This window comes from Schistocerca americana, chromosome 9 (assembly GCF_021461395.2).
Source record: "Schistocerca americana isolate TAMUIC-IGC-003095 chromosome 9, iqSchAmer2.1, whole genome shotgun sequence".
Lineage (NCBI taxonomy): Eukaryota > Metazoa > Arthropoda > Insecta > Orthoptera > Acrididae > Schistocerca > Schistocerca americana.
Window position 1 is genome coordinate 56,593,706 of NC_060127.1, and position 8,772 is coordinate 56,602,477.

Consider the following 8,772-nt stretch of genomic DNA (forward strand, 5'->3'; position numbering starts at 1 on the left):
CGACAAGCATAAAGTGGCGAGGGGTGCAACTTGAGCCAGGGAATAAATGTTCTGACTGAACATCATGCTAAAGCTAACTTTTAGTGACAGAAAGCTGTTGTCAGAGTAGAGTTGCCGTAAGGAGTGTCTATGGTACAACGCAATCTAATTAAACCATGCAAAAATACACTATGGTGTAATTCGTTTGATGTTGTGCCACCAGGCACTAGGAAATTGTTTTAGGTGAGCAGGAATACCGGAAAACGAAGTATTTGAGGGAAATTCAGTCTGTAATGAGCGCTGCAGAGGAAGGTAAAAATGTGACTGTTGTCGAATTGTTGTGAGTGGTACTGGTGTACATGGTTTTCTCGTGAGTATAGTTTAGGAGTATGTTTGCTATGAAAGTGTAGGTGGAAACTGTTGTCACAGGGAGAAAGGTCCGAAAGTTGTTCCAAAATATAGGATACAAAAACCACTGAATAGACAGACAAAATACCAAACGAATGAGAGTAATGAAACCAAACAACATTTATTGAAGTTGATGTGCTAAGGGCAATTTTTTAAGAAAGGAAGAGTGTCGTTTCAGTTTGTGAGTGTGCAATGGAGAGTTAAAAGTGGTGTGTTATTAAGCAATGCAAGAGGCCTAGCAGCAAAATATTTGAGTTAATGAGCAGTCCAAGGAATTCTTGAGAAATGTTGTGGGATTAAGCAATATGAGGAGACATTCCAGGGTAACAATAGCCACAGTAAGTATATGAGGAATAATCTGGTCTACATATCAGAGAAGAATAAATTTGTAGAGCTTAAGGAAGATGGGAAGCAGCTGTAAAATTTAATGTAGAAAGTATATAATGTTTAAAATTACCAGTCTAGTATAATCATGGATGTGTGTACTTATTTTATAGATCAAGCCTGGAAGTAGTAACAGTGGTGAACCACTCCTATAGTAAGTGTTTGAGAAATATTGTGATCTACATATCTGAGAAGAATAAATTTGGTAAATTTGTAGAGCATAAGGAAGATGGGAAGCAGCTATCAAATTTAATGTAGAAAGTATATAGTGTTTAAAATTGCCAGTCTAGGATAATCTTGGAAAAGTGAACTTATTTTGTAGATCAAAGGTGGAAGTAATCATGGTGGAGAACTGATCCTGTCGAAGACCGGAGGGGCTGGATCTTTTCTATGGAGAGGGCAGTGTCGTGTTGCTACTGAGTTAGTGGAATTTGTGAGTAAGGCACCGCAAAATGTTGTAGTAGCAACTGCGGGCTGCAAAGTGCAGTGGGGTGACTTGTGGGTCAGAACAACACATACTCAAGATTGCAAGACAGGTCAGCCATGCTTGGTGAAATCTGCACCACACAACGGAAACAGCCAAAGTGGGCACGACAATGTCACCACTCTAGGGCAAGACTGGTGCTGTGAGTTAAGAGACTGGGGGCTGTGTAATAGTGCAACAAATACGCTAGAGAACTATAGAAATAGCTGTGAATTTTGAGGCAAATCTATTTGGAGTCTGGCCTATGCTAGACGATGAGACAACTGGACACTGCCAGCTGCAGGCGTGGGTTCGAGACCGGGTCAGGTCAGACGCCACCTGCACTGAGTCTTCTTGTGGAACCCTGTGCCACAGCACCACCAACCTGCTCTCACCAGACTCCTGCCAGAGGACAGTGGATTGTGTCATGTCCATGGCAGTCTCTACCCACTTCTGCAGCCAATGAAAGTGGGACCTGAGACACAGGGTTCTGTAGTGAACACCGTTGCAACAGAAATAGGAGAGCGCCACTGATGTCAAGGCTGTGGCCTAGTGTCAGGCCAATCATTGCTCCGACTGACATCAGCACTGCAAGGTGCCAGTGCATGCATCTCTTCACTAGGGTGGAAGACAACAACCTGCTAACAGACACTGGTCAGTGTCACCAGAGTGGGGTGTGTCTGCCTCACATTGCTAATGATCTGATATGAATTTGAAGTGGAATAAAACATTTCTCTGGACAACCTGTGGTCCACTGGGCCTACTGGCCCATCACTGTGCCACTCACCCTACCAAGTCTTTTCTGCACTCTTCAGCAGTAAGAGTTATTACACTGAGTAGGAGACTGGGCTACTGCAGGCGATCATTCACAAAATTGGGAATAACGATTGTTTACAGCCATTATGTATTTTTGTGCTTCCTTCACATTAAGGAAAATCTAGATTACTTCAACAAGAGGCATGAGATACACAACCACAACATCTGCAACAAACAGAACATAAACTTAATAACTTGTTGACCATGCAAAACAAGTGACAGCCAATGATGCCCCTGAGAATGTTCAGATCATTACCCATGGAGGTACAGATCACGCCACTTGATAGGTTCAAGAAAAAAATTTCAACAGACGTAAAGCTTTGTCAGATATACTCTGTCCAGGAATTTTTTGACTGCAAGGAAAGTGAATGGGCTTACTGACCTTTCTCTGAAACTAGTAAATATGACAGAGATCTAGAATGCCAATGGTAGATGAAATGTATCTACAGCAAAATATTTCAACTGTTCAGTTCTTTTGTAATGTTACATTTTATTTGCATTGTAATATATCAATTTTGTGATTCTTGATACAGTCTATCCAGCCATGGCTGCTGAATGACACAGACTTGGCAATAAGTCTCCCACAAATTAGTCCTTCCACAGCATATATTAGCAAGCACTTATGTCTCAATGGGTGCCTCATCCAGTTCTTCTTATAATTAAGTCTCTTAGTGACATATCGGTGGTAAAATTCTTTACGACATGGTAAGATAAAAGATAATGTCCAAGTCTGCGGCAGTTCATTGTAGGGTAATGAATAAACGTGTGTAGTTACAGAGTGGATGGAAGTAGATTGACATCCTGCTTTAAGCTAATATTTGTTTTTGTAGCTCTTTGCATCTGTAACAGATTCTGGGACTTTCTTATTACTATAACACTAGCGTGCTCTGCGCTATTTGGTGTTATTCCATATAAAATGAGCTTTCTCAGGATTAAATTTCTTTGATTGTCTTATTGGCCGTACATCGTGTCATGTCAGTTCACTTATTTCAGTACTGAACAGTGAAAGGGAGTTTATGAGTTACCATCAGCGATGCAAAAATTTGGAGTATGGTATCGAAATTGAGGAAGTAACAATGATAAAATTTATTAATGACCAAAGAAAACTTCATTATATATATAATTGGTCAGTTTTGTGTGATAAATTGCTGAGAAGTGAAATAACATTTAAGAGCATAGACATTTATTTGCTAGCATTTACTAGATGCACACAAAAATTAGCAAACAATATTTATAAGGGAGTATATAGAGCGTGTTTTACCTTAAACATTACATTTTATTTTTCTACATATGAAATAATATCATAAACAACTTTGTTTTTCTTCTTCAATACAACTGATTTATTCACACAATAAAAGGTTATTTAATTACAATTGCTAAATCAATTTATATGCAGTATAGGTGTCAGCTCTGTTCCTGTAAAATTTAAATTATTTTTCAGTTTCTGAAATCGAGCCCCGCTTATGCAAGAACAATCAATGGAAAAAATATCAAAGTCGTCATAGAGCATTTGTAATTTGTCATGAAAACAGAGCAAAGTAATAAAATAAAGGCCATATACACCGGTTGTCCCATCACATCATGGCGCCACGACGTATTCATACTGTCTGTCACATCTTGTCATTTTGCTTAGATCATTCCGAATGGTGAAAATGAGGTTATGAGTTACCATCCATGATACAAAAACTTAGAATATAGTCTCAGCACTGAGGAACAGGCAAAGCAAACTTCATAACAAACATCACCATTTATCTGCTAGCAGAAACATACACAGTCAAACATATTAAACGATACTTATAAGAGAATAAATAGTTTTCCACTTAAAATGTTATTTAATGAGAATTGCCTCATCAGCTTACATTTTTGTTTATATACACTGTGGGTGTCACCTCTGTTCTGTTATTGTAAGGAGAATTAATTTTTCTCTTTCAGTTCTCTGACTTTACTTGTGGAAGAACACTGAATGAAAAAAAATAACAAAATTAAGAAAATTAAGATTAAGGGACACAAAAGCACAAAATCAAACATTATAAAAATGAAGGAGGGCTGGTTGTACAACTCTCGGTTACCTGTCGGAATAGAGCGACAAAAATTGGTTAAACTTTCTACCTGAGAAATCTTGACATGCCAAGCCATGATGTAACTTTACAGACCATTGACGACCTTTGTGAATTCCGCCATTTGAAATGCATTCTGGAATATTTTGACATGACATTGTGTGATAGCCACTGCGACTTGGCCTTAGAAAGGAAACAAAAGTTCAAAATAAACTACTACAACAGGAGAGCGTGCGAGGAAAATAGGTTAGCATCCGTTGTAACACTTCCTCCCACCAATCTTACAGTCAAAACTTTCTCCCAAGAAACTTTGAGGTGACATTACATTGATGGCTTTTGTGAATGGGTCATTTGAAACGGATTGTGGAATATTTTGATGTGATGTAACAGCAAGTGTGAATAGCTTTTTACAAACTTTCTTTCTTTCTTATAATGTTATGAACGTTAGCCAATCAGCAACCTATTCTCTGGCAGCAGCGAGAGGTAGACGTGCATGCGGATATTGGCGAGTACACAACGTCAGGCATGAACCTGTGCTGCACCTCATTGCATCAGAATATAAACCTCTATTTTAAGCTCCAAATATGGACTGATAATATATAGAGAAAGTTGTGCTATAGTATTGTGGCAAATATTGTACAGTCAGCCTTTTAGTTCGGGTTTGCTATAAACTACATATTCCATTAGGGAATGAATTACTGACACTCAAGTATAACAATCCATATGTCACTGAAGTCATTACCGCAATATGCCCTTTATCAATGCAACATTCTGACTTTATGCAATTTTGTCATATGATGACATGGTTGGAGACTGTGGCTGTTATAAGACGACAAATGTTGATGGTGTTGGACGAATATTATGAAAACAAACACTCCAAACTGACATTTCCCGTAAGTCACATCCAATGAAAATCTGTAACGCAACCATCTGTTGTGGCGTGCTTATAATTATGTATTATTTATATTTTAGGACAATTAATCTCTAAAAAACGCACCACATATTATAAGGAAAGCGTGTAAACCGTCCAAAGATGAATCATAACGATTCAAAACCGGTAACGGTACCTTTTGAATAAAGGAACTGAGAGTAAATTTGTGGCTGGTTGCTGTCCCAACACCATCAACATTCTGACTTTACTCTTTTGTAGGATAAATATTTTAATTTTAACTAGACCGCCACAAAAGATTATGGCATAGGATAGTACTGAGGAAAGTATGCTAGCAATCCCTTCTGCAGGTTGACACAAAGAGAGAGATTCCTAAGGGCAAAGCAGGCAGAACTGAGGATTTTGGCTCTTATTTTCCCTATTAAAGAATTACTAGCTGTCAGATACTGATTTGACAAATCTGTCAAATCAATATTGAAGGCTTAAGTCAATCAAAATGCGAAGCCTCACAGAATATTTTATCAAAATATAACTGATATTGTTGCTGATCAGCAAACTCATACTGAAATGAAGATAAAAAACGAATCAGAGAGGAGAACATCCTGGCTCTGACTTATTAGAAGCAACATATATCATGCTTATAGAGTGGTAACATATGTACAAGCATCAATCTAGAATGAATATATAAGCTCTGTTTCTGATCCCAATGACATCCACGAAGTTACAGTAAAAATTGTAGAATTTCAGCTATGTCAATACGAAAAGTATTAGCAGTTGCAGTCATGAACAACCATCAACTGTATAAGGGGATGACAAGAAAATCCATGCTGGACGAGGACTGGAATGCAGATTTCCTGGTTTACATAAGCAGTCACCTTAACTGCTTTGGCTATCTGTGCACAAGCCAAGACTGAACCCACTCCCACATGTCGTTGTCCCTGCTTCATAACTTTTACTCATACAGATATTAAGTAATTCTCATACAGGGGAGAATACTTTAATTGAAAGTCGCTGCCAGGCACCAGCCTGTGACACAGGAATGATGACATCCAGAAGTTTGGGTCTGGTTGTGGAACATGCACAGATAGCCAAAGCAGTTACAGTGGCCACACAGGTAAAGCAGAAAATGCAGGTCAGAGTCCCAGTCTGGCACAGATTTTCATTGTCATCATTCCCTTTTATAGCTGATAGTTGTTCGTATTCACTGCTGTGAAAACATTTCAGGTATTTCAAAATGGCTGTAGTCGCCACAGTGCCTGTTCCTTTGGACATGCATGTGTGTCCAAAGGAACATTGTGTTGTTCTACTTAACAACACAGATACTGCAACATCTTGGTCCATCAATCTCTTGATATTCGCGGGTCATTCCAGTATAAATACAACCTGCTGTATGTCTCAGACGTTTTAACAATCACCATACTCAGTGGAAGTATAAGGAAAGTAATGAAAATGGTGAAGTCTTTGTAAACAGGGCAGAATACAATAGCTTACGTTTAGTGTTTGATGCAAAAGATGAAGGAAAATTTGTATCAGCAGCTTGGAGACAGGAGTATAATCCCACTCTATGCTTTGTAACAATTAATGCAAATAAATTACCTCTCCAAAGTTAGTGATTCATATTCCAAGACTTCCTACACAGCCAACACTGTCCAACCTTGATTGAAAGAGGGCAAGTAACCCACTTGTTACAGCCTCTCTACGACCTAGATGAAACTTTAGAAAAGCAAATTGGGATGTATTTGTTAATAATGTGGACAAATGTCTCTGGTGGATTTCTCCAAAAGCAAAACACTATGAGAGGCTTGTTGGAGCTGCGTAGCAAAGAAGGCAATCTCTAGGGACCACCAGAAGGCAATCTCTAGGGACTACCAGAAGCATTATATTCCAGGTTGGAATGAAACTAATGAGAAACAGTGTGATGAATTTCTAGAAACCAGTTTCCAGAAACATCAGATAATCTACTTCACAGCCTTGATACAGCCAGATGTAGATAGAGATTGTTGAGTCACTCAGTTTTCAAACATCAAGCTGAGTAGCTTGGTCATTAGAAAGAAATCTGGGTGGAAACAAAATTAAAATAAGGGACAGCACTCATACATCAGATAACAGGATTGTGTCACATTTGCTGCCCACAGCAGGAGCACCGAAACTCGTACAAGATATGTCAGATACAAACTTACATTGTTCAAAAGTAATGCTGATGAACAATCTGAGTTCTCAACAATTTTTTCTGTATCTGAAATTTCCGCTGCTCTTAAAGCTTTAAAACCAGGAAAGGCACCAGGAAATCATAGAATATATCCAAAATTTCTTCTGCATAGTCGAAACTATGTAAAAAGATTGCTGGCGGATTTCTTATCTGACATTATGAAATCTGGTTCAGTCCCACAAAAAATGAAGCAATAAAAAATCATAGCAGTACTTGAGCTTTGCAAGGCGTCAGACCAGTGTAAGAACTATCGCCCAATCGCACTATTGAGAACTAATTATAAGTTCCTTGAAAGAATTCTGTGTAATTGGATTAGTCCTGTGATCTTTCGGGCCTTTCTATTGAACAAGTGGGATTGCATCCAGGGCAGTTCTTTCCTTGTTCTAAGTGCAGCATATGACATCATTTGGAGGCATGGACTATAAATCATTACAACTTGACAATTGCAGATGGACAACAAAACTAATTGACAGCATGTTGGCTGGAAGAGTGTTGACAGTAACTAGTGACTAGCTACCCAAAAATATTGAATAATGGCTTACTACACTGATCTGCTCTCGCACTTCTCTTGTTCAGTTTATATATATCTGACATTCCTCCAACACAGTCCAGAAAGTTTGGCTATGCAGACGAGTGGGCAAGGGCCACCAAACACAAAACCTCTGAAACAACTGAAGAAGTCCTAACTTCTTTTCTACACACCTTAAGCTAATACTTCCATAAATGGAGGTTATGACCCAACCCAAATAAAACAGAAGTTGCTTGTTTTTATCTGTCCAATAGATTGGCACGCACACCTCTTGATATCTGTTCGGAGGGAGACAAAATTAATCATAACATGTATCAAAAATACCTTAGAATAACGTTAGATAGGACACTTTTTGGAAAGAAGCAATTGACACGAACATATACGAAGCTCAAAACATCCTCCATAAGCTCTGAGGCATTCATTGAGGATCATCAGCAGACACTCTTCGAGTTTCAGCGCTCAGATTGGTATACTCAACAGCAGAGTACTGTAAACCTGTCTCATTTAACAGCCCGCCAGTGAAAAAAATGAGGTATAGCTTAATGAAGCCGTGCACATTGTTAGTGGGTCAATATAAAATACTCTGACATACAGGTTACCTATCTTGAGCCACATTGCACTTACTCATATCAGATGGAAGAGTGCATTACTGCATGAATACAGGAAAGTTGCTGATGACACTGACCATCCAGTATTGAGAGATATATTCCCTGTGGAGCAAAAAAGAGTAAGCTCAAGACACATTACTCTTATCATACTCAGGACTCTCGCGGAAATTGAGTTCAGTACCATCAATGAATGTAAATGTTACTTGCAACAAAACTATCCTCAACAATGCCTGAAACTGCCCTGCATCCAGAAGAAATCCCGTGGATTTGACCAGCCTTGGGCAATTTGGACTATCCTGAACTGCATCCAAATTGGCTGTGGAAGATGCACAGACACTTTCCACAAGTGGGGCAAATATTCATCACCATCATGTGAGTGTGGTGCAGAATGAGACAGTTTTGTATCAACATCTCCTATAGGGGTCTAAAA